The 26,610-nt window shown below is 38.1% G+C and overlaps 1 protein-coding gene, 1 long non-coding RNA gene and 1 pseudogene across 23 annotated transcripts in view; 1 reads left to right on the top strand and 2 right to left on the bottom strand.

The window, feature by feature from the left end:
• LOC143875440 (uncharacterized) overlaps window positions 1–26,610 on the bottom strand; it is a 236,315-nt gene that overhangs the window by 119,417 nt on the left and 90,288 nt on the right. The gene's annotated exons all lie outside the window — the stretch shown is intronic.
• Window positions 1,648–7,309, bottom strand: LOC143875912 (putative disease resistance protein At4g33300; annotated as a pseudogene). The gene is made up of 5 exons (XR_013250240.1): window positions 6,818–7,309; window positions 3,902–3,970; window positions 3,139–3,494; window positions 2,813–3,026; window positions 1,648–2,633 (listed from the first exon to the last, which is right to left on the bottom strand). The product of XR_013250240.1 is annotated as a putative disease resistance protein At4g33300 (transcript).
• Window positions 9,254–15,352, top strand: LOC143875447 (uncharacterized). 15 transcript variants are annotated; one of them, XR_013250101.1, is made up of 6 exons: window positions 9,257–10,250; window positions 10,348–10,431; window positions 11,545–12,240; window positions 12,772–12,845; window positions 13,097–13,210; window positions 15,004–15,346. It is a non-coding gene; the product is annotated as an uncharacterized LOC143875447 (long non-coding RNA). The 15 variants fall into 15 exon arrangements; XR_013250102.1 differs by having other exon boundaries at window positions 11,526–12,240; XR_013250100.1 differs by adding an exon at window positions 13,305–13,366 and having other exon boundaries at window positions 9,257–10,431; window positions 11,526–12,240.

Here is a 26,610-nt window from a genome sequence, read left to right as displayed (position 1 = left end):
TTTATATATGACACTGATTTACATTTATTAACATTATAAAGAGAGATGCATAGGATTTGCACAAAGAGTTTCTTTGTAATTCTAGATATATTGTCTGGGTATGATTTTAGACAATATTGGCATGATTGACTGCCTGCATTCTATAATTATGAAATGGTAATTTATTCTCTTAATAACATATAAAATAAAAGAATGGTTAGATATAGGGAAATGAATTTTCACCCCCTTAAAATGACTGTTTCCAACCTTTGGTTTGCCATTTTGACGACAGGACAAACCAAAATAGGTGCAAATAACAAAAGTAATTTCAAAAGGGAGGTGATATATTCGCCCCCTTTTCTTCCCCGGGGAAGAAAAGGGAGTGAGTATATTACTTTCCTTTCAGAAACAAAGTGTTTGGCTAATGTCACATCACAAAAGGATCACAGATGACGAAAATCTTTTTTTTTTCGTTCAACCTTCTTTTAAACTGAACCTTCTTCTACGCCTACTCCTTTAAATCATGTGCTTCTAGAGAAAGATTCTCAAGAGATTCTCAAGAGATAAACCTGGTTTGAAGAAAACCCACAAACAACCAAACAAGTTACTATATAAACCGGACAAATGCTATGTTTAAATCAACATCAAATCCCTGAAGTATATCAAAACAGAAACAAGGTCTCTGTCATCAGTCTGAAAGGAAGAGTTGGGTCAAATATTTTTGGCATTAATGGTTCTTAGATGCATGGATTGAGAACCAAGTTTCAGATTACATGGACCCACACGGCTATATAAGATGTGAATATGTGATTGATTGTTATGGCATTCTTCTATGGTGGGCCCATTGACTTCACTTTTGGCACATATTGCCAAAGTTTCACATGCACTGAGTCTTCCGTTTTTATATATGTTGACTGAAATTCTGAAACGAGCTCAAAAGAAAGTGAATAAGTTTGGGTGGAGCAATGTAAAAGTGGCTCCTACGTGAAAGAACCCTAATCTAAGAGACTAAGACCATCTTCTTTTACCATATGTTGTGTTTGGCCCAGCAGGCGCTTATCTTAACCTTTGACAAACTACTAGAAAAACACATAAAAAAGTTATTTTGTTGGGCATCACCAAACAACTAGAAAATCAATATTTTCCACTTTTCCAGCATTTTACTAGCCCTTTACATTACTGCCAAACAACACTTGAGAAGTCTACTTAAAGTCTACTCAAAGAGAACTAAACAGACCCTAGGTTCTATATTGCCCGTTTTGCTGTAGGGCATGTCGTGGTATGAACCGGTTGGTAATATAGTTCATGATAATACTAAAACCAGCAAATTTCGGACCAGCATGAAATATATGTGGTTATATGCCTCATTTTAACTTCCTAGTCAAAGATTTTCATTTCTTATTTATCTATCATCTTCATCTTCCACTTTTGTTTATCTATTCGCATCCTAGTGAATTTATGGATTTGAGAAGGATTTGAATGTTTTTCTTAAATACAATCAAAGATTGATTCAAAAGCATGCCAAACTAAGTAATAGAAGTGAACCAAAGAAGCCCACCCATAAAAAATGGAGTTTGTGTAACAATTTTTTTCTTATGGATGACTTGTTTGTATAATATATACAAAAGAGGAGTCTAGCTAACATAATTATCTTTCTGAGGTGAAATGTTGAAGAAGGGACCACATGTTTACATAATTAAAAAAAAACTGAAGACTATGTACATAAGAATTTTCAGATGTCATAAAAAAATTATTTACACAGCAACTTAAACATAAGCATTAGCATGGAAGACTAATTCACTCCACAAGCCAGTCCAGAGAATGGCACACCTCTGCAACCTGAAACCGAAGCTCTAGTATCGCCTTTTCCGCTTCTTTCCAGGAAAAGGAAATATCTTCGTCGCATATCACACGTACCAGAGACCTCAATGACGCCACCGAAGAAGGAAGATAACTTATCTGCAACACTCCCTCATAACTTATCTGCAAACACTCCCTCATGTCAATCTTCTCCAAACTAATCAACTGACCCATCCCTTCAGGAAGATTTCTCAGATCCACGCATTGAGAGATATCAAGATATTTCAATCTCTTCAGCTTACAAATCGCTTGAGGAAGCTTTTTCAATGATGAGCAGGCATAAACTCTAAGAATCTGTAGAGAATTTAAGTTGCCTTGTTCGGCCGGTAACTCATACAGATCATGGCAGTTGGTGATGCTTAGACTCTCAAGAGAACGGATTTTGCAGATGGTTGATGGTAGCTTGATTAGATCGATACAGTGATCCATGGTGAGGTCTGACAGGCGAGGGGATATTAGAGGGAGATCGGCTACTGACCCATTGAGACTGTCATTAACCTCACAAAGAACTAGAGAGATTTTTCGTAAGCTTCAAAGAGGGACTGTGGTTTCGGGTAGGGGAGGGACAGTTATCTTTTCTAACCAGATGCTCCTCAAGTTAACCAATGAGGTGAACACTGATAAATTGTGGAGGGTTACGCTTGAGGTGGAGCAATTTATTATAACTAGAGCTTTGAGCTTTGGCATTATCTTGATGAATGGTGGTAAGAAATACGTGCTTGATGAGAAATGTAGCATGAGAACTTCAGCATTAGAAAAGTGCATCTCAACCCAGTCGGATTCTTTCATTTCACCTACTAAAAACATGTTTTAATCAGAGTTAGTATCTTTATTGAGTAGAGCACACTATTCAAATGAGATGAAAGTCTTAGAGAAAAAGCTAACCATTTAAGAATTAAACAAGGAAACGAGATGGAAGCATAGATGAAAAATTAACTGAACTAAGAGAACAGATAAATGATGAATTGAATACCTGCATGAATTGAAACAATCTGGGCTTCAAAGGGTTGATCCTTATTTCTCAGCCAATCCCTTGGGAGCCCATCTCCTCTTCTTGGCATAACCAATCTTTTCCGCATGTTTAAACTCTCACGGTTGCTCATGTGAAGTGCAACATCTCTCAAAACATCATGCTGAGTGACAGAAAGCTCACTATAACTGCTATATATATGTCCCCAGCTCGGTTCCTGAGATACAAATAATTAAAAGGGAAAAACTAGATTAAATTAGGATTTCTTTAGGTGTTAGGAATATTCAAATTTCAAATTCAACAGATCATCTGAGTTTCTCAATACATACTGTGGATCTTTCACGAGAGTGGGAAGATTTTTGTTTGAAAGCTCAATCAGTATTGCAAAAGCATCCTCTTCATCAGGATCATGTATCTCAACCCACATGTTGATAAGTACATCCAGAGGAATTTTTTTGTCCTCGGGAAAGGAACCCAAATCTAGAAAACACTCCCTAACCTTTGTTGATAAGCAGTCGATACTAATTGCCATTCGTTTGAGCAATTTGAGCTCATGAGAATCAGAAATTGCTTCTCCTCGTGATAGTTTGTTTCTGGCACTTTTCCAAACTAGTGGAGGTTGGCCTCTTAATGAAGCTCCAATCACTTTTAGAGCTAGAGGGAGCCCTTTGCACTCCTCAACAACCTGTTGTTCAGTTGTAAGTCAAGTCTGTCAACAAATATAGGCATGGTTTCTTAATCCAAAAAAAAAAACAAGGAGATTTATGTGTTTGTAGGTTGATTATGCACCAGAAAGATTGTTCACATTTGCAACAAATCTAGACTTATATAATAAAGACATGTGTACAAAACATTATGGCATGCAATTCAGCTTGGATTAATTTACGTTTCCATCAACATAAAGTTGAGTGGGTTTTTTCAGTTATTGATACAAGGCCATATTCGTTTTGGATTTTGAGAATTGATTTTGGGTCCAAAACTGGTCATGGGACAAAATTGCATTTCATTTTCAGTTCTATAATCGGTTTTCGACTCACACTCAATTCTCAAAATCCGAAACAAACAGGGCCTGTGGGTGTTTGTTAATCATACCTGTAGTACAAGTTTCTTCTCGGCCGTGAGAGGAATTGACCGTTGTTCGAAAGCGTAAGCGGAATCAGATCATTAGCATTAGTGCCACGATTGCCATTGATCTGTTCCCATATCTTTAATTTCAAGTGTTCCACATTTGGGGATTGTGAGACAGTCTAAAAAATAATCCTATTATTGAAGCGACCTGGAGAAGGAAGTTTACAGAGTTGTAATGCTTTCGCAGCAACCAAATAAAAATGGAAAAAGAAGTAAATCATAGCTTATATAACAACAACATGAGTTTCAGATGATTTATCAGACACAGATGCCTAGTCTTCAAGAATGATCAGAAAGAAATTAATCAAATAAAAAAAACGATGAAAAAGATGAAGGAATGACATGATTTTTCAGCACACAAAATTCAGAAAGGAAGCACGCTTCATGATAATATAAAAAATAATGACATTTTTTATTAAAAACATTCCAAAGGCGAAATTCTCTTAGAGAAATTGCTCTAGGAAAAAAAATTCAAATCTTCTAATTTCAACTTAAACCCAGAAATATCTTTCATTTTAGAAACCCACAAACCCAAACCTTCTACTTTCAAGTAAACAAATAAACAAAAACCCAGAGAGCAAACAGAAAATTAAACAAAACCCAGAAATACCTTTCATTTTAAAAGCCCACAAATCCAAAGCCCTCTACATTTAAAAACAAGCAATTAACCAGAAAACCCAAATCAAAACAGTTACTTCTTATCTGATAATCTCTACAAATCTCTCTAGCCAAAGTAGTCTTCCCACTCCCACAAATCCCAACCATTTGCATGATCGGATCCGTTGATCTGAACAGTAACAATAAGGCCAGCCAAATGGTTCTGATATCATCTTGATCGGACAATCCTAAGCCCTTCATCCATCAAGCCTCGATCAATGATATTTATTTCTTGTCATAAAAGCCATGGTTTAAATTCCACAATAAAAAAATCACAATATTGGATTGTAGAATTGCCTCTTTGGTGTGATTTTTCACGGCAAATTGTATTAAAATAAAGTAGCGGTCTTTGGTTCAAAGGTTCTGTTCCCAGGTATGCTGTTACTACATGGAAAGCTCTTCACTATAGTCTACAGGCTGAGCACTAAGGATCGACTGACTTTCAAAAGCCCCCTCCTTGACAGCAGGTGTGTTCTGTGTAATGCGGCCCCTGAAAGTGTAGATCATTTATTTTTCAATTGCGGATTTTCTGCTTGGATTTGGAGATCCATCCTTTGGAGATGCAATTTTCAGAGGAAGCCAAATAACTCCCTCCTGAAGGAGGAGGAATGGATGCGTAATCATTCCTCCGGAAATGGGCAAGCGGCCACTGTCCTGAAATTCTGCTTCACCCTCTCTATCCATCGAATCTGGTGTGAACGAAACAGAAGAAATTTTGAAAACTGCTCCAGGCACAAAATGCACATCCTAAAAGAACGTGCTCTTGGATTCCCCCTGATGTTGGCGAAATCAAGATTAACTCGACAGTAATGGTGGTGGTATTGGAGGAATCCTAAGAGACTCCCATGGTATGGCCATTGCAATGTTTTCAATGAATGTGGACAAGGAAGAGATCTACGAATTAGAGCTGCTTGCAATATCCTTTGGAATTGATTTAGCTGTCTCCTTCGGCCTTAAAAATCTCTGGTTAGAATCGGGTTCCAAATTTGCAGTAGACATCATTTCAGGAGTCTCTCCTATCCCTTGGAAAAAAAGCAACTCTAGTTGCCCACATTAGAAAAGTTTGCAGCTCCCTCTTCTAATTGGGATTAGATTAGCTTTATATATTTTGATAATCCAATCTTAATCCCAATTTAATTGGGTGAGATACGGCCATTCACAAACTCTATACTACATTATTAGTACTATAAATCATGTTCCGTTTCTGGATTCAATAGGGTTTGTCTCCCAAGATACAACGATCCCTCGTGGTTGTGTCTGTGCAGTGAAACTCCGTCCACAAATTCGTCATCCCCCGTATCACAAAGAAAGAAGATCAAAGAAGAAAAGCCAAGAACAAGAAAAAATCCAGTGAGTTTTCTAAAGAAGAAACCAGATCATTTTTTGGCTGAGAAATCCTTTTTTAGAAAGATGTCGAGAAATAATTGGGACACCAGAATTCCCAAGGCCATGTTCATTTTTGGTTTTTGAACAAGGCTATTAGAAATCAAAATAATTGTGGCACCACAATTCCTAAGGCCCTGTTCGTCTAGGCCTGTTTGTTTGAGATTAATGTGCCAACCGATTATGAGCCCCAAACCTATTTTTGGACTCAAAATTAAACATGTCACATCAATCTCAAACGAACTGGGCCTTAAAAGTTTGAGAATTGATTTTGAGTGATTATTTGACTTAAAATTAAACACAATTTTGAGTCGAAAAGGTATTATTACACTCAAAATCAATTCTTAAATTAAAAAATGAACACAAAAATAAGTCCGAAAGCTTAAAGAATTGTGAGATAGGTTAGTTTAACCCTACCGAGGATCAATGCACGCTATGGATATTAATCTGGTTTTTTTCAATGATTATGTACATTAATTTGGTATAAAAGGAGTCATTGATTCAGATAAATGGTCACTGCTTTAGGTTGAAAATCGAGGGGAAACTTTTCAACTTAGCCTTGACTAAAAAAATCATAACTTTGTTCTTCGCGTGGAATGTAACAAAACATGCTAATCCCTAAGATCTACCAGACTAGAATACCTCAATGGTCCATATTTATTTTCCAATGCAAACTACACCCTTACACTATTTGGTCTTGCCTATGCATTCAAAAGAAGAAGAAAAAAAGGAAAAAGAAAAAAAAGAAAAAGAAAGAAAATAAAGAAATTTACAGATAGCCAACTTCATTTAAAAAACAAAACCCAATACATAAACCCCTCATCATCCCTTAACATTCACCTCTTTTACATCTCCCACCTCACCCTCACCAGCAAAGTGCTTACCCTCTACTTTCTTATATCTATACCAAGAGGCACAAACCAAGTAAACCCCAAAATTCAGCACACTCAACCCTGCCAAAAGCCAATAGAAGTAATTCAACTTGTCCCTATTCAAATTGTTGTTAGCCAACCAACCCCCACTCACCTTATTGACCACCTCTACCACAATTGAGTTCCCATAGTAGCCAAAAGCCAAGCTACACCATGAAATGGCTGTCCCTAATGACTTCATACCCACTGAACTCTCTTCATAGAAATATTCAAGTAGACCCACTAGTGTAAACATGTCAGCTGCCCCAAACACTACATACTGAAATCCTAACCAAAAGAAACTCATTGGTAAAGGGTCTGGGGAGTCTACCATATGGTGTTTCATTGCCACTGACTTTCGGCGAGTCTCCATGACTCCGGCGATTGCCATGGAGATCGTGGAGAGTCCGGCGATTGCCATGGAGATCGTGGACGAAGCACCTTGGTTTACATTGATCTAGTCGTCTGTTGAGAGCTTTTTGAGGATAGTAGTAGCTTTTGACAGGTGATTAAAAAAGTGTTATTATTATGAAAAATGTCATGCCAATACCAGTCAGCGAGCCTTTTGAGAATTTTTGTGTGCTTGTTTTTTTTTTCTTTCGTGTTGCAGTGTCACATATCCTAGCATTGTATTTTTAAGGAAAACGGCTTCCGTCTTAGCACCTCTTAAAAAAAATGAAATGGTTGTATCTATAAAAGTAACTGTATTCCTAATATGGAGGTTGTTTCACCTCCCTCACAACTAAGTAATCGCCCAAAATCATCCCATTTACTTTTCCGCAAATGGCTGAGATTAAAAAAATCTGTCTTTTAATTCGGCTAATTTCCGACGACGCCCTTAGTCATGAGGCATGACAGAGGTGAAATTAGTCACGCCCAGACCCCACTGTGTAAATATTGTGTGGTTATGGGTCTCCTACCCTCTCTAGTTTGGTTTTCCACCAGCACTACCATGCTCGACCTGCCCTGCAGGGGCCTGCCCCAAAATGCGTCTACACAGGGTGAAGGAGAATGCATGTATATAGTCCACAAACTTTCTCTCCCTTTCCGATGTGGAATCTCACAACCCACCCCTTTGGGACCCAACATTCTCACTGTCACACTCATCTGGGGCCTAGTATTCTCGGCCTAGTATTCTCCCTGGCATAGCGTACTGCGGGAGGTCCGGCTCTGATACCATTATATCATGCCCTGACTCCACTGTCTAAATATTATCTGATTCCGGGTCTCCTATTCTTCCAGTTGGTTTTTGGGCTAGTTTTTAGGCTATATATGCAGATTCTCGCTCTCCCTATGTAGACTCGTTTTTAGCATCCCCAAGAGGCGGGCACTTGCGAGGTGGGTTGGGCATGGTAGTACTGCTGGAAAACAAAACAGGGAGGGTAGAAGACCTAGAACCAGACAATAGTTAATGGTATCAAAGCCAGACCTCCCCGCAATATGGTGTGTCAGCGAGGATGCTGGGCCTCAAGAGAGGTGGACACGAAGGGGGTGCCAGCGAGGACGTTGAGCCCCAAGGGGAGTGGATTGTAATTAAGATCCCATATCATAAAGGGAGAAAAGATTTCTAGGTTATATATGTGGATTCTCCCTCTCCTTGTGTAGACACGTTCTCTCCTTGTGTAGACACGTTTTCAGCATCTCCTAGGGTACCAACTTATTACGCAGTACTGTTTGGAAAACAAAGAAGGTGAAAATGACCAAATCGGTGTGAAAATGGCCAAATTGAACTAAAGAGATGTTTTCACAACCGTCAATCTCTGCACGCATTTCTTCTCTCAAGAAATTGACCAACAAATGCCCATGATTTTCTCCACCGAAATAAAAATCCCACTCAGAAATCGCTTCCTCTCTCAGATTTCGCCCTAACTATTTCATTGGAGCCAGATAGATTTGCCGAGAGAGAGAGAGAGAGAGAGAGAGAGAGAGAGAGAGAGAGAGAGAGAGAGAGAGAGAGAGAGAGCAGTAATCTGAAAGAATTCGGGAAAGGATTTTATTCCCTCCGCTTGCTATTATAAAAGGTGGTGAACAAGGGTTTCGGGGAATGTTTTTTTTTTTGAAAATGACAGCAATATTTCGGGGAAGGGTTTTATCCCCTCTATTTGTTGTTTTGAAAGGTAGATTAGATCAAATTTATTTTATCCCCCCTATTTGCTACAGTTTTGTTCTTTCATTTTTTTCCCTGCAAATTTTTTTTCTTTTTTTCTTTTTGCATGATTTAGGTCTGTTTTCTCTGTTCTCCAATTGACTCTATTCTGGTGATTCAGTACTAAACTCTACTCTATTTTCTGTTTTCTTTTTCCAATTACATTCTACCATCTTTCAATTTCCAGTTTCTTACTGTTGTCAATTTCATTTTGTTTAAGATTATCTTCTCCATTGTCAAATTTTGGTAATCCTTACTATTCTAAATGCGTCAATGTGAAATTGTTATTGTTGTTGTGTTACCCTTTTTCTATCCAAAGTATCTTCGAAAGATTATTTTGTTTTGACTTGAAATAAAGTTGTGTTTGAAGATAGTTCTGGATCATTTTGTTGCCTATACCATTTGAATTAGTTTCTGAGATTTTTCATAACCAATTACCATAAAAATTGGTAATGTGGTTTGATTTGATATCAAGCAAATCTCATCATTTTTCTGGCCAGCTATAGTTTTGTTCTGGAGAGAGTACCTATGCTTTTTCTCATTTTCTTTTTAATATATTGATCAGAAACGAAAATCTAATCTACGAACAAATGGAAGGAAAACAAAAAGTGGGCTGACATTAATTAATTACCTTCCATTTTTTCTCCGTTGAGTTAAAATTTCATGTATTTCTATCTCATAAAAATTATTCTTTTAGACATTATCCATTGGAACTCTGAAATTCATTGCTACAGATTTCAGATTCAGGAATCCAATGGTGAGGCAACTGTTTTCAAAACCCTAGCTTTCAATATGTCATTGTTACATATTTCAGATTCAGGAATTAATTGGCGAAGTAACTGTTCGCAAAAAATAAAAAAAATTCGGGATTCATGTTTCTTCCTTTTAGTTGTGTTGCTGGTCTTTTGCGTGTTTCTGAAATTCATTGGAATCTTAAGGGTTTTAGATTTCAATAGTGGGTATAGAAAGTCCAAAAATAAAAAATAAAATCAGAATACGATTGTCATTGATTGACCTGTCAGGCATTCATTACTGGATGCTCCATCTGATTCTCGCAACAAGTGAACCTTATGTCGTTATTCCCACAGGCTGTGGTTTTCATTTTGTTCATTCATTCGACTTCATCAATGATGTTGACCCTTCTACACTATGCAGTGCTATGCTGACAAGTATGTCAGGCTGCAAGATGCGGTTGTATGAGTTGGCTTGGGCAATGGTGAGGATGGGTTGAATATTCTGTTAGTTCCTATTTGTGGGCACTATTTTTCTAATTTCATTGATGAGGTGTATTGTTGCATTTGGCTTCAATTAAGTTCGAAGGGCTTTGTGAGAGGGTCAGTGAAGTTCCCATGGAATGAAGGTATTGGAAACTGGTGTATGAATTGGCTTGGACAATGGTGAGGATTTGTTGATTACTCTGTTGATTGTTATTTGTAGGCATTATTTTTCCTAATTTCGTTTATGCGGTTAAGTTCAAAGGATTCTGTGATAGGAAGTAGAATGCTGCTAAACTTGGAATGTTGGAATATGGTTACATGTTCTGAAGTTTACTTAGGCCATGTTTATTTTGGATTCTGAGAATGGATTGTAAGTCCAAAACTTATTATTGGACTAAAACATAAACATAAATTTGAGTCCAATTGTCTTGGACTCACAATGGTTCCTCTAAGAAAGTATTTAAATTGAGATATCTTTCTATCTCTGTCTATAGATATAATTGAGAATTGTGAATGTGGACAATTCGCTGATTAACCCCTTTTCCTTGGTTTTTTGTCTGAAATAATCGCTATTTTATTGGAACATACATTGAGACAAGACAATAAAATAAAAAAGGGAATATGAGTGTGGACAATTCGCTGATTAACTTCTTTTCCTTGCTTTTTTGTTTGACATAATCACTATTTTATTGAAACATACATGGAGACAAAACACAAAAATAAAAAAGGGATGGCAGGGTTGTGGGTGGTTATTTTCTCCAGAAGTAACAGTCAAGTGAAAAGGATGGCCTCCATCATTCAAACTATGGAGGCAAAAAATGGACTAATTTGTGAAGGTTTATACACGTCTATTTTACCTCCACAAATCGTAGGGTTAGGATGATCCTATGGATCTGATTTTTTGTGGACACCCTATCTATGTGAGGATCATTCAAATGAATGGTTTGGATCACCCAAACAATGTGGGCCCCCACTGTATTTTAAGCTAGTGTGTAGGTAACTTACCTACACAAGTGTGTAGGAAATGTTTTCTCTTACAAGATTGTGTAGAACTATTATGGTAATTGAAATCCCCCCGTATTGTATTTTTCATTTGTTATTTATGTACTGGAAAGATTGTGTAGGCCCCAAAATTAGAAAATTCATGGTTTTTTAGTGAATTAATTCACAGGGTCTTTCAACCTTTAGAATTTTTTATTTATTTTCTCCTCAGTATCTTGCCTTGAATTTACATGCTTCACAATGGCCTGATTAATCTCTCTTTATTCTATGAGATCTTTGCTTTGGACGCAGATGGGGTCGGCATCAACCCACAGCAAAGGGCAGATATGCGGTATGCCACGTATTTGGCATATACGACATCTGCTCTGTTTAGGGAGACAGATGGCGAGACTTTTGGCATATATTTATGACGAAAATACCCCTCAGAAATGGGATGTAATGGAAAGATAGAGCACAAGGGCAAGGAAAGATTGGAAAAGAGGAATCGAGTGAAAGAAAGGGAGTCGGCGAGAAAACGGGGAAGGAGCGGCTATCTTTGGTATCAACGTCAAAAGTCGATGAAGGGTGTATTCCATTCAATCCTTCCCATGTGATGTACAGATGCATCTTTGCAGTCATAGATAAAGTGAACCTGGGTGTTCCAAGTAATGGAAAGGGGCGCATTTATCATTTCCCTTTGTTTTCCCTTTCATTATTTGATTAGTTATTTAAGGGGGATTGCGTGTTGAAACAGTTGTCCATTGCTAGGAAGCAGATGAGTACAATGCAGCCATGTACTGCTTCATATATTCTAAAGAGATTGAATATGTCCCACCCCATTATCGAGAGTACAGAGCCGAAAGAAGTGTTGGAAGAGAAGTCAGGTGGCCTGTTACAGAATCTTATCTTCCATCTCTTGGAACGACGATTAGTCAAGTAAGGGAGGAACCAAGGGAGGTTAAAATTGCCAAGGCTACTATTGAAGTGATAAGAGAGGAAGGGATTGGCGTAAGTTTCTTTGAATACTCCTTTAACTTTATTATACATTATGAGAGCATGAACAATGTTCCAACATTTCTAATAAATCTAACTTCAAATTCTTGGCAATTTGTTTGAGTTAAGCTATTAAAAAAGGGAGGGGGTACATCTTTCTCCATATTTAACACTTCTACAGGTATTACAATGGGCACATTTAGTAGTTATGTTCCAATTGAATACATTTAAAGGCTCAACTCCATATTTATTTTTGCCACATGCTCCAAAGCTTTTTTATTTGAAAGGGCTTTGCAAAGCATCACAGTACCCATTAATTTATCTAATTTATTGGAAAGATGATATAGGAGCACTCTGTCTTTCCTGTAACTTTTGAATTTTTTTTTATGTATTTGTTTGTATCTTATAATGGACGGCCTGCACATGACTGCCTTGTAATTTAGAACTTTGGAGCTGGAGTTAGTTGACGACTGTAATGGGGTTACAGAAACAACAATGCATTTCATGATTCTCCACTAACTTGTGACTTGTGAGAGAAAATTACAGGGCTCTTTGATGTGATGATAAGAGAACTTAGCACTGAAAATATACTTGAATTTCTATATCGTAGCTCATAAGAGGTAAGCCATTTATATTTTTGTGATAAGTTCCCATTCATTTTTCTATGTTCTATATATACTTGAATTTGTATATCCAATGACATTATCAATCAGTGTTTCCGTGCTGCTAAGAGAACTTAGCACTTAAAATTGGTATATGGACATATGTTGTGGATGGTCACATTTCATATTTTAGGTGTTTTGAATATAAAGGTACTGCTATAGGATACCTGATGGTTGGCTTTCTTTTCCTTCTAATAAATCTCCACCAGTTAAAAAAAAAAGGATACCCGATGGCTACCCACTAGCCTTGGCAGCACCATTGCTATGTGCAGGACTGAATGGGGGCTTACACGACTTTTTCCGACGCAATAGATTCATATTAGGTTGGTAGAAACCATGATTTTCTTCTTACTGAATAAGTTTCCAATTTTAGGTGTCTTTTAAGCTTTCTAAGTTCCAAGTGCTGTTTCTTCCTAGGTTAAGGTTTTTCTGAAAGATGGCACTATGTATTCTATTTTCAAGATATGTTTATCAGAAAGGTGAAACTAATCTTAAATATCATTGCATTATTGAGTTTTGAATATCCTTGTGTTTCTTCTAAGAGGGACCAAAATAAGCAATGCTCTGGCCACTGCGCTGGAAGATGCAAGTCATGGTATAAAATTGAATATTTTTTAATATTTCTTTTCTTTATTCATCACCATGCTTCTATTTTTGTTCTTATTAGTTTTATACTTACTCCTGGGCGTGAAATCTAACTTTTAGTTTCCCTTCAGGACTAGAGAGTTTGAAAGAAAACAGCAAATGCTTTTTTAACTCATTGTAATGCAAACTCCTAAATATCCATGAATGTTGTATCACTGCCACTATAAAACTAAGGGGCCGTTTGGATACGCAGATTTTAGAATCCAGTTTTTTAGTTTGAAAACAGTGCAAAAGAGGGTCCATGATCAAGCTGCTGTATGCTGTCCTGACAGCGTTTCTTGGATTTTAAGTGAGAAATTCAGGTTTTAAAAATCTTTCCTGCATCCTAAGATTTCTAAAACCTAGAAATATGGGATGATCTGCTACTCTCTTGCTGATGGAAAGAAGGGAGAGAAGTCAAAAACGACCGCTGGTCTGCTTCTTCTCTTGTCTCTTAGCTACAATTTTGAAGAAATCCCGGATTCTAAAATCTGCGTATCCAAACGGCCCCTAAATGTCTAGACCTCTTTCTAGAGACTGGAATTGCAGATGATTTTTTGTGTCTACTTGCATTTGGTTTTGGTTTTGTTTGGATCATTGGATCATCACCTTTTTTATTTTGACACTTTCCTAATCTCTGGGTACTCTTTTTTTTGTACATGAAGTCTTTTTCTTAAGGCAGATTCCTCAATTGTCTCTGCTCATGATCTGATTTTTAAGCCATTTGAAATCAGCCTTGTCCATTTCTAATCGGCCTTCTCCTTTAGTTTTGCCTTTTCATTTCCCCACCCAACACCCCAATCTTCACTTAGGGTCCGTTCCAAATGAAGTAAAACCCAGGTTAAAAAAAAACATTTACGCCCTTACTTAAGCCTATGGTGTTGAAATATGACAGCAAAGTCACTATGGCCGAGTGGTAGCTTGTGACTTTCATGGGCTTTTCCACAAGAGGTTGAATCTTTCAGGGTACGAATTAAAGGGTTTATGAGTTAAATTAGCTTTTCTTTGCATTTAGTTTGGAAACCATATTTTAGAGGAAGCAAAAGAATAGAATTGAACTTTTGAGATTTAGTGGTTCATTTGTTGACTTCGGCATTTATTCTTGACATTTATCATTTGAAAGAGCAGTACATCTTAATCATGTCCTGAACGAATAGAAAATGTTTTCCTGTAATTACTTAGTTCCATTTTACCACTTTTCACCACTCATGATTGGCATTGTCTTGTTTTAGGTAGAATTTAAGTACATCGAATTCTTTAGACCAGGAGGCTTTTGGGTCCTCTCCATTTCACCAGTTATCACCACTCATGTATTATGTGCAAAAATGCCTTGCCATTTGCCAACTTGTCATTAATGTTTAGATGCACATGCTTATGATGCATGCAATTAATGCATACATGCCTACGCGCATATATGGAAATGATATATTCACCCTCATCTCCTTACTGCTGCTTTTCTTCCGAGAGTAAACAATTTCAACTCCTTTGTCAGATGGATTTTCATTGAGTGATTGTATGTGCAATCATGACATGTGGCCCATGTGGCCTTGATGTTGAATGTCATATGAGCTTTTCATCAAGTGGGCGCAATGGTTATTCGTTATGGTCATCCATTACCTACGCTGTTATATGGCTGCTGTGGATTGAGAGGAATAATAGAATTTTTCATAATAAACAATAGACATGGCAGCATATCGCATTGGATTCTAAACTCGCGATGATATCTTGGTACAAGGCTAAAGCGAAGAGCCCGTATTCAGCTGGGGATATGCTTCGGAATTGGAATACGATCATCTCGGAACACCCACTGAGGAAGAGCATTTCACCAAGATGGATGGCACGATGGATGGCACCTCCCGCTGGATGGTTTAAATTGAATTTTGATGGGAGTTCCTTTGGAAATCCTGGACCGGCGGGTATTGGCGGAGTCCTTCGTAATGAGTTAGGGTACGAGATTATGTCCTTTTCTGGTCCAATCGAGTTAGCGATGCAAATTCTGCAGAGGCCAGAGCACTATTGTTTGGGCTTAAATGGTATACGGCTAACAATATGGCACCTCTCATTGTGGAGGGTGATTCGTCTAATGCTTTGGCCTGGGCTGCAAATTGGTCTTCTGGACCATGGCGTATTTCTTGTGTCCTTGATGAGATTCTCGATCTTGTTCGCATCATACGACCAAAACTATGCCATCAACACCGTACGGCCAATTCAAGAGCCGATGAACTTGCAAAGGCGGGGACTAGCTTGTCGGGGACCATTATCTCATATGTTGGTATGGATGGAAATGTGGGAGATTATGTGATCATATCTTGCTTTGGCTTATCATTGATTAGTATCTCCTGTAATCCTTGTAATTTGTTACAGGGACCTCTTGTCCCAGTCTTTGTAATTACTGGATTATTGGAATAAATCTTTGTTATCTTTCAAAAAAATAAAAAAATCAAGTGATTGTATGTGGAATCATGACATTTGGCCTTGAAGTACAATGTTGTATGCGCTATTCATTCCATATTTTGGTTTTGGTTTGCACTGTGGAGGTCTATGTTGAATCCTGTCCCATTTTATTGAATCCGATGCTGCATTGGATGAAATCTTGAAATCCTGTGTCTAGGCTTGTTGATAAGCTCCATCTTGAAAGAAACTGCATCATTGTAGTTAACAAAATTTAGATAGTATTCCTCTCCTCATTCTAGGGGTGATATTTGTACCTTTATTTTGGCGCCTTCCACACTTACTCTAATTTAATTTCTTTCATTGGCTCATACAGCTCATTATCGTCAACCATCACATGCAATGCAATGGAAAGAATTAAAAATAGAAAGAAAGTGGAAGGGAAGGTACGAAAACAAAGGGTATCAAATCATTTTCACTAAAAAAGTAATTTACTTGACCAAAACTCATACCTAAACTGATTAGTTCTCTGAATCATTTCAGTCTCTACTCCTGCTTCCTTGTCATGCAACTCATTTAGTTCTTCTGTCATGTCCGGTGTTGGAAGCCTCCAGTTCCTAGCAGCAGCCACAAACACCTGAAAGAGAGAATTTTCTGTAGTTTATATATCTTAGCTATTTCAGGACCTCTTTGCATGTCTCTTTCTTTGGACGTAAAAAAATTTTACTCCCATTTTTAATTTTAGACCCCATTTCTTTCAACCTAAAAAGCGCACAAAACAAATTTTACGCCCACTTTTTTAGGGTAATGATTTCAACGCTACCATGTTTTGACAAAGATGCACGATGCATATAAACTGACCTTAATGTTTATATTTAATCCTTTGCAACGCCTGGGTCTTAGGGCGTGGAAGTGAGCTTGTAGAGTTAATTAGCAAAAGGTAACCCTAGCAAAAAAAATGTGCACCCATGTGAATAGTTAATAACTTTAGCTCAATCAACTGACCTTAATGTTAGAATTAAGAATTGTGTTATGAACTAATAAGAAAACTTTTTATCGGAAAAATTTACAAATATTATTGATCTAAAGGTGATTCAATGACAGGAGGTTATGCCAATTTTACAAGTAAGGCAATCAAAGGGCCTCATTGGATATACCTCTGAATATAATTTGCATATAAGGTAATGAGTTTTGTTAACGGGCACTCGATAAGGTGCATTGGAAACGAAAATTTACAATAAATTTATGTAAATTGTTTAAGAGTTTTACATATGTTTTGAGTCTTTCGTTCTCACACCATGTGTAAATTTACTTTTCCAATACCCCTTAACGAGTGCCCCGGGGCACTCGTTAATTTGCATATAAACTTATATGCAAATGATTTTGAAGTTATATATAACCATTTGCAAATAATATTTGTAATAGTTTTAGCAGTGAAATAGTTAAAAATTAAGACAATATTATGTGCAAATAACAACCAATTTTGGTGGCAGCACATCTTTGAATATCTGTAAAAATTATTTGGATATAATCTTATATGAAACTGAGTTTTGAAGTGAAACACGATTAGTCAGGAATGATTGTTAAAATAGATTTAGAAATGATATAATTTCCAGAGTGGCCATAAAATCAACCCCCTTTACCATCACTTCCATCCTCTTTTTTGTGTCCTCAAAATGACTTCACTTTCATCAAAAGTCAAACAGAGGGTGGAAATGCAGTCATTTCCAAGAAAATAAAACTGAAGGGGGTGAAAGTGCTGGAAAACTATCATTTCTCTAAAGACTAAATTAATATAATCTCATTTGCAAATAAATAAAAATTAACCATTCCAGACCAATGTTTAAGAGGCATGGCCGCTTAACCAACAAGTTTAATTCAATTTAATTAATGGTAGTAGTAATTCGATAGTTCATTAAGAGGGTTGAATGTCTAAATATATAGTGTAAGCACTGACTATATGTTCTCCGCGCAATACATTGTCATCTGATCAAGATATGGCTGTGATTGGATCTGCCTCGTTGATTGATCACCGTTAGATCATCATTGAAGAACAGGTCAAAAGTTAGGGACAAAGTAAAGCAACATTGGCGAATCCTGACCGTCGAATCACTGTGATGACCTACCTATAATTCTTGATTGTCAGTGCATGGGAATCTTATTTGTATATTCTGTATTCAACCCTTGCTAAACAGTTCTTATGATGTCTGTTTTTGGTCACATAAAGCATTGGGCAGTAGATTAATGTATAGGGTTGTTGCAAGGGGCAAATCATGCCTGGCCCACATTTTAGAGTTTTATGCATGTCGTGTAGTGGAATATGTGCAGATGACCATGCTTAAAAAAATGTGAGAATTACTTTATATGTAACAAATTCAAAGAAGCATATGAATGAGGCTAATTTGTGGGAGATTCTCGTGTGAAGTTCAAAGATCCTTTCCCTGTTATAGTCTACTCCTATCTGCTTCAACGCCTAAATGCCCTTTGATCTAGCCTATCAGAAAGAAAAAGAAGATGTTCTTTAATATGGAAACAAGATCTGGGTACATTTATAAGATCCAACCATTCATATGGTTGTCACCAAATTTTGATACTCTTTTGGATCTGACTGTTTTCTTTTGATGGGTAGCCACTATGAAAAAGGACCCCCAAGTTGTTATTACTTAGCAACCCTTTTAGGGGCCATTTGGGTACTTGGATTTTAGAATCTTGGAATTCCTCACAATCCTGGATGCGTTTCGCTTCTCTTTAGAATCTTGGATTTTAAGTAAGAAATCCAGGTTTTAGAAATCTCTCCCCCATCCTGAGATTTATAAAACCTGGAAACATGGGATGATCTTCTACTCTCTTGGTGACGGAAAGAAGGGCGAGAAATCAGAAAACGATGACTGGTCTCCTTGTTCTCTCGTCTCCCATCTACCAATCTATGATTATGAGGAAATCCAAGATTCTAAAATCCACGTATCCAAATATCCCCTAAGGTCTTCAAAACCTCGTATGCAAATTTCAGGAGGAATTGCATAATGCTCTTCATGGATATTTTGTTAGGGATAGCATCTATATATGTGGGCCACACCTTTAGTTGATGCAACCCATTCATCTATTGGGCCCCATGGATTGGCAATATGCCTTATAAGCTAGATAGTCCATGTTCAATTTCAAATTAGGTTTGCTAGAGTCATCGTCGACTGGTACACAGCGTAGGAGGGGGTCGGCCCACTAAGTCAAACTATAGGACCTATTGTTTTTAGAAGACTTGTAGTTAGATAAACTGATCAATGTGCAGTTAGTTAGGAGTTGTGGTTAAATGTGTTAGAAGAATAGAAGTTGCAGTTAGAATAAGACACTGTGTTTTGTTTTATTTGCATGTTTTCTAGATATAGTAATAGGAAAAGGAACCGTCTAGTGGTTAGCTTATTACTTCATTGGTTTTGTTTTTAAGAAAGTGGGGGAGAAGTGCTTGGTTTCAAACTTTCAATCGAGTCTGTTTTTGTTTTTGTTTATATATTGGGAGCGGCAAAAACGTAAGTTATGACTTATGTGAGCGTTTGAGAGATTTTACATGGTGTGGGGCCGTATTGTCTAGTATTTTTCAAAATTAACTTTACGGACCACTTCATAGGATGATCCAAACCATTCATTTGTTGGGCTACAACATAAATAGGTGTGTTCCAAAAATAATTTCCGTCTGATCTATAGAGGTTTCCATAGCTCTATAAAAAAATGACGCTCGAGGTGGCCCAAATGTTCTTCGTCCTATAAAAGAAAGGACTTTTTATCTTGTCTCATCAAAACTCTAAAACCCCCAGTAGAACGAATGAGGGACTCGTTGAATTTTAGCATCCCTTGGAATACTCATAGATGAAGAGTTGCAGATCATCTAACAGCTTAGGCTTTTGGAGTAATTGGTTGCTTCAAATTGTATCAGAGCTATTGCATCGTCCTGAGTTTAAAACCTTACAACTCCTTAATATTAAAAAATCCACGTATATGACCAATCCATGCTCTCCCCTGAGAGATGAATACCCTCTTACGGTGCTGAGTGGGGGCCCACCTATGTATAGGACTGGGTGGGACCCATCAGAAAGTTGAATGGGCCTTCAAAGTCTGGTTCAAAAACCATATTCCTAAACATGCCCTCACAACCTGGAAGGCTCTAAGCAATGGGCTTAGCACAAAAGATAAGCTCCCATTCCTATCCCCATCAGCAGATCTAAGATGTGTACTGTGTAGAGAAGAACCTGAATCTGTGAACCACCTCTTCTTCACCTGCAGTTACACAAGATGGATTTGGAAATCAGTTCTTTGGAGACTTGGATATCGGAGAAGCCCTGCATCTAGCTTGACCCAAGAAGTTAATTGGCTTGGCACCCACTTCAGGGGTTCTGGCCAGATAACCTCAACTGCCTTCATTTCTTTCGAAGCAGCAATCATCAGAATCTGGTCTGAAAGGAATTCCTGCGTATTTGATGATTCGATGCACCACACAAAATTCATTTTGGCTGACATTTTAAGCACCACCAGGGCAAAAATTATGGGATTACAGAATAATGATGAGGACAACCCCAGAAACCAAACCATTGCCTTGGTTTCCCTCTTCGCCCGCATCGATCAGAAGATTCAGAACCTCAATTCTGCACCTGGTTAAAGCCGGACCCTGGTATCCTCAAGATCAACACTTATGCTTCCCTTAACCCAGATGGAGGAGGCATTGGTGGAGTTATCAGGGATGAAAATGCAATGGTGGTATCTATGTTCTCTTCCAACGTGGAGCGGGAAGAAATCTTTGAGCTGGAAATTCTCACGATCCTCAAGGGCGTCCATCTTGCAAAGAAGCTGGGAGTTAATTCCATTTGGATCGAAACTGACTCTAAGGTGGCCATGGATGTTATCAATGGCACCTCCCCGACCCCATGGAGCTGCTACAATCGCATCAGAGAAATTCGGAACATCCTCGCCCATTTCCAATCCTGGAATCTGTCTCATATCTGGAGAGAGGGAACAGAGTTGCTGATTTCCTTCCCAAGAGGAGCTGACGTTGTAAGAGATTTCCGATCCCTCCTTTTCTTCCCCCCTGTTCCCTTCTTCTCCTTCTAAATTGTGACAGGGAGGGTATGCCCTTCCCAAGGCTGTAATATCTTTGTTCATTAATATATTCTGGTCGGGGTCCTGCCTAACCCCAGCTTACCAAGCAAAAAAAAAAAGGTACGCCCCTGAGGCCCCCACTCAGGACTGTAACAGCAACATCCTTCGTGTTTTCACAATCAACATTCAATAGTGAAAGAAATGTGGGTGGAAATGTTGTTGTTGGAATTTATGCTTCTTCCCTAGCCAGATAAGAAGCCACTCATCCTCAAGCTGAAGGTGTTGGAGCTGATATCTTTTCTGTTTTGCTGCCTCATTTTATGAAAACACAGGATAACTGTGTAAATTTTCTGTTTTCATTCATATATCTTTAAGGGATATTAATTCTTTTTTTTTTGCCCTTTGTCAGATTGGTGACTTTTAGTTTTATGACTTATGTAGGCTATAGATAAAGAGACTGATTTTTTTCATTATCGTGGTTTTTATCAGACCGAAGAACTTTAGTTTCACCGAAAATTGAAGGATATGCATTTTCTTGAAGCATGATTAGGAAATGGACTTTGGTAAAGTGAAGTGCTTGTAGGACGCTGCAGGGGGGATGACCTCTGGCTGTGTGCAATGGGTGTAGTTGGTTGGTGATTGATAGTATAATCAACTCTCTGTAGTTGGTTAGCGATTAAAGAAGTCGATTCTAAGCTAGTGATTGAGTCTTTACAAAGTGTGTGAAGATGGTGATGGAGTCGAACTGCTTGGGTAAATGAGTGGTTAGAGAAAATCAATAATTGGAATCTACACATGTCTGTAGATCAACAACTTGGGATAGGAGACTCAGTGTTACTGCATTGATCCATCTTAGAAGAGTAAGGTGTATGCATTCCCATACTGCAAACTCCAGATTGGGTAGTACAAATCAATGGTATTTAGGAGAAATTGGGAGTGAATGAGGTTCCATCTACTGCCCTGAAAAGATCATGGCGACGACGGACGGGGAGAAGTTGAGTCCTCCATAGTAGAAAGTTATTTCTATCAAGATGAACAAACACTAAATGCATTATGTTCTGGATGAATGGAGGATGGAGGGTTGGTGAAAATAGACCTCTTATTGCTAAGAGGAATAAGAAGGGAAATGATATAGACTATCAGAAGTTATCGACCTTAGGTACCATGTAGAAACTTAGAAAACCAAAGGGAGAGAGAGCGAGGGTGAGACTTACAATGGGAAAATGACACAGCGGAAGCTGGAAGAGGGAAGGCGAAGATCACCGCCTTCAACCTGTTTGAACAACAATCCTTGAATCACAAGGAAAAGAAAAAAAAATTGAAACTTGTTTTTCTTATTCAATGAAGATATCAAATCCTGTATTTAGTCATATCAAATCCTTCTTCCCTTTTGAATCCTACTGAAACTCGTTCCCAAATTCTATACAAACTCTACACCTCTGGCCTAACTAAGACTAGGAGTCTAAAAATAACCGTGCATCTTTTAAATTAAAAACCAAATTCTAATTAGAGTAGGACAAAGTCTACCCCAAAACAACCAAGAAATCTTAAGAAATAGAAACATCCTACATCATAAAAGAACTGCTCACTTTCATTGGGTGCAAGGTTTCCTATTTACAAGAAAGGGATTTTTGCCAAGGAGTCCGTAAATGGTAGAATATATGCCAATTGGTCATTCAAAATCACATATTATCTAAAGAGTTAGAAATTCAAAGGAGAACTTCTAAAACGTCCCTGAAACCAATTGCCTTCATGTGCTGTTATTTTTTATTATTATATTTGTTATTACAAATTTACTCTCCCTTTAGATTGTAAATTATGGCATGAGTTTTCTTAAGATGTCTTACTGTATCATTCTAAGGGTGGCTGTTTTTTATTATTAACAATTTGGATTTTCATTTAGTTCATCTGAGGTGGCTCTTCTCTCCTTCGAAAGTGAGCCGCGAACTGGCTTTCTGCAAAATTGCCTAGCAAATCCCAACAGATTAGTATTTTTTCCTAAATTTTGGGGTGATTAATTTGGCGAGTTCATGAATAGTGAATGTTTATTCCATTCCTAAATCTTGTAACCACTTCTAGAAGCCTTTCCAATATCAGATTTACAGCATTGATGTTTGTTTATTGCTAAATTTTGTCAACTTCGAGTGCATCCTCTTACTTGAGAATTTTTTTATTGTGATAGAAATTTATTTATGTTGTTTTCGTGTAATCTTATTAATTTTTCAATTTTTTTGTTGAAAAGGAATTTTTTTTTTTTTAAATTGACAGAAATTTTCATTGATACTGTGACAGGTACATTGGGGACCAGAGGTCCCATCTAGCATTACATAGTATCAATAAAGCATGGCCAGAAGTATACTTCTGAACCATGAAGATAAAGATAGCAAATAAGCAGAAAAATTCAGCATTGCCTCAATCAGGATCATGCCCACTTTAACTCTCCTCTTCACTAATCTTCACAACCAACAACTTCTAACATCAACCAATTCACTCCTTTTCTTGAAGTACTAGACCTCCAACACAACCAACAGCTAAAAAAGGCTTCCAGGAAAAAAATGCCTCACTAAGCGAAAGACCGTGCTCTCTCAAGCCATTATGGGTCCCTATCGATTGATTTTCCCCACTAGAAATATATTGAAGCTCACCGACTGGACTGTTGTGATGGAAATACATAAAGGCCTCCCGCCTAATAAGACTACTTCTTAATCTCAGATTCCAAATAATAACTTAAAATGCTTCCAGGAAACAATGCCTAACAGAGCGAAAGACCATGGTCTCTTAAGCCAACATGGCCTCTTTCAATTGATCTACCTGGAAAGCAATGGAGTTCACCGAATGGACCATTGTGATGGAAACATAAAGGCATCCCCGCCTAAGAGAACAACTTCTTAACCTCAAAATTCCAAACTAGAACAGAATACTACCACGCACCATCAATCATCCACCTTCTACAATCCTCTCCTTCTACACACTTGTTACTTTAAGAAACTAGCAACCACTAATTCTTCCACCCGAAATTCCAAAAAATCCAAAATACCCAGAACCCTCCAACCCTAAACAGCTAAAGACTGATCTTCCAAAGCCTAACTTTACAACTAAAGGCAATTCCAGCCATCCAAACATGGCAAATGACTGAAAAACGGCACAGAAAGACCCCTAAACAAAAAAACTATTGCAAAGGGGGAATAGACTTTTAAATTAATGGGATCAAAAGGGTCTCCCTTGACCCCACGCTGAAATTTACTAACTTCCTCTTCCTTGCTCTGAACTTTAGCCTCCTCTTTTCCTCTTCTAATTGCTCGTCAACTCCAGTTCCAAAGACATTGCCAATAGCCGGAATTTCCTCAGCAGTCATAATGTCCTCCTCAGTTTGATGGCTCCTAGCCTCCCCCTTTTATCCTTCTGCTCAGACTCCCATCGCATTCTCCTTTCCTTCCTTTCTTCTTCTAAAGCCTTTTGAAAATGCGGGAATTTATAAACTGGAATACAAGCTTTCTTAACATATCTCTTTCCTGTTAGACGAAAAAATTCTTCTCCATTCTCTCTAGCCGATTTTTTGAACTCTTTCCACTCTTGCTTTAGAATTTCCATCTCTCTCTCTCTCTTTTGGCGTTTGAGGACCTTCATAAGTCCTTAACTTCTTGACCTTAGATACATTTTTTACAGTCCTCGACCTGATCTTCCCATCCTACCTTCCTTTTACCTTTTCAGTCCTCCCCATTTCCTTCACCTGATGCAGAGATGTCACTAGGCTTATTGAGATCTTCCATTATCTTTCATATTTCTGATACAAACGTTTTTTCCTCTTCTCGGCCCTTGTTAAGCTACCCTGTAACTTCCTTTTAAAGAGGGAAAGACCTCCTTTAGTAGCCCGGAGCGTCGATTGTTTGAAATAATGATTATTTCCTTCGAGATTGAGTTCACATCCATTTCATTTTAGATTGTGACCACTAATTTTGAGTCCAATGATTGATCTGGGGCTCACAATGGGTTGTCACAATCTAAAACGAATAGGGCCTAACCATGTTTTTTCATGTTTGCATTTATCTAGACGTTCTTTTATTATGTGTTTTTTTTACCCATGCAGTATTGAACAAATAGTTTTTTATTATGTCTTTTGAGCCAATGACGTATTAAACTCGATTTTTTCCAATCGTGTTTTATTGGGGTATCACATTTTGCTAACTGTGTCCCAACCCCATAGTCCCCGTTTGTTTTGATCCCAATAATCAGTTTTGGACTCAAAATTGGATGGTCGCTTTATGATAACAGAGAGAAGAAAGCTTCTCCATTACGGCAACTTTTCAGCTTCTGCACTGAAGTGACATGGTTCCTTAGGTTAAGGCACCTGTCAGCCTCACCCTAGGTTAAGGCACTTGTCAGCCTCACCCCTATTATGTTCTCCTAAATCCCTTTTGTAGCTATCTTTACATTTCCTTGAGCCCATCAAAATTCCTGGCGGTTGTGTATACTTACTTATACTTATTTGATTTCTATTGAGCTCCCTTTGAATGCCACATGTCCTAACTATTAATGATCTCTGATTGTCCTTTGGATCAGGTTTTCCTCCTTTTCTTTTAGGGCTCGACTTTCGATTCCCTGAGACCTGTGGTTCGATCAGGGATACCCTTCACAATTCAAATTCAAGAGCTTGGTTCAATGACTCTTTTTCATCTTCTTTTTCTTTTTCAGGAAATACTTTTCCTTTAGTATCACGGATTAGTTTTTCCTTTGGCAATTGTTTTTCGGTGCTGTGTTCATCTTCCTCCTCTCGGGGGACAATGATTTCCTCTTCTCTGCGAAAGTTTCCTAAGTGTTGTTTTTCATTGACAGTCACCTCTTCGTCTACCGCCTTAGTACTTATCAGGAAGGTTCTTGTTCCTACCTTAAGGTGATAAATGGAATCTGGTATTTCTAGTCCGAGGTAAGAACTTTAGCCGAGGTAAAAGCCAAATAATGGTCATGATTCCCTCGTCAGCTGGACCTCAATCACCTGCCCAAAGTGTTTCCCAAGGCCTCAATTGTTGAGGGGGTCCAACCGTGTAGCGGGATATCATAAAATCTAATCCATTTAGCTTTTGTACCAGTGTTAAGCTTTGGACTCCAAGTCTGTAGCAAAACAAGAAAACTTCCAAGGGCGCCATTTCCTCTACTAAGAATCCCTTTTGCTTGTACTTCCGACTCAAAATTAAAGAGAATTAACGATGAGCCGATGTGAAACGGTTTTGCTAGCTGAGGTATATGCCAGAAGCTTTTTGCCCGTGACCATACCTCATACAGGGTCTAGGAGCTGTTTCCCATGGACCCCACCAAACATTTTCTGAGGGCCAATTTGCTCTTCCACCTGTTCCAGCGAATATTGACCTTCGGTGGGCCACTGAAAGATTCGTTATTTTTGTTCATTTCATCCATAATTCCTTTGAGAATCATACCTCTTGTCCCTTCCTTACGAGGCACCGAGCACTTCCGACATAGATTATGACTCCCAAAATTCTTATACCCACAGCCTGGGCATTTTCAATCCGACTGGTGTGAGGAATTCCAATAGCTTCTCTCCTCCCATGCGCCGGGACTTCTCCTAACTCCTTCATGGTAGTTTCGAATGAGGGAATCCCTCACGATT

The sequence above is a fragment of the Tasmannia lanceolata genome, unplaced genomic scaffold, assembly GCF_043159265.1.
Source record: "Tasmannia lanceolata isolate RefF3 unplaced genomic scaffold, GAP_Taslan_0.1 ptg000004l, whole genome shotgun sequence".
Taxonomy (NCBI): domain Eukaryota; kingdom Viridiplantae; phylum Streptophyta; class Magnoliopsida; order Canellales; family Winteraceae; genus Tasmannia; species Tasmannia lanceolata.
The sequence above is the reverse complement of the archived record's forward strand: the minus strand, read 5'-3'. Positions and strand labels throughout refer to the sequence as shown.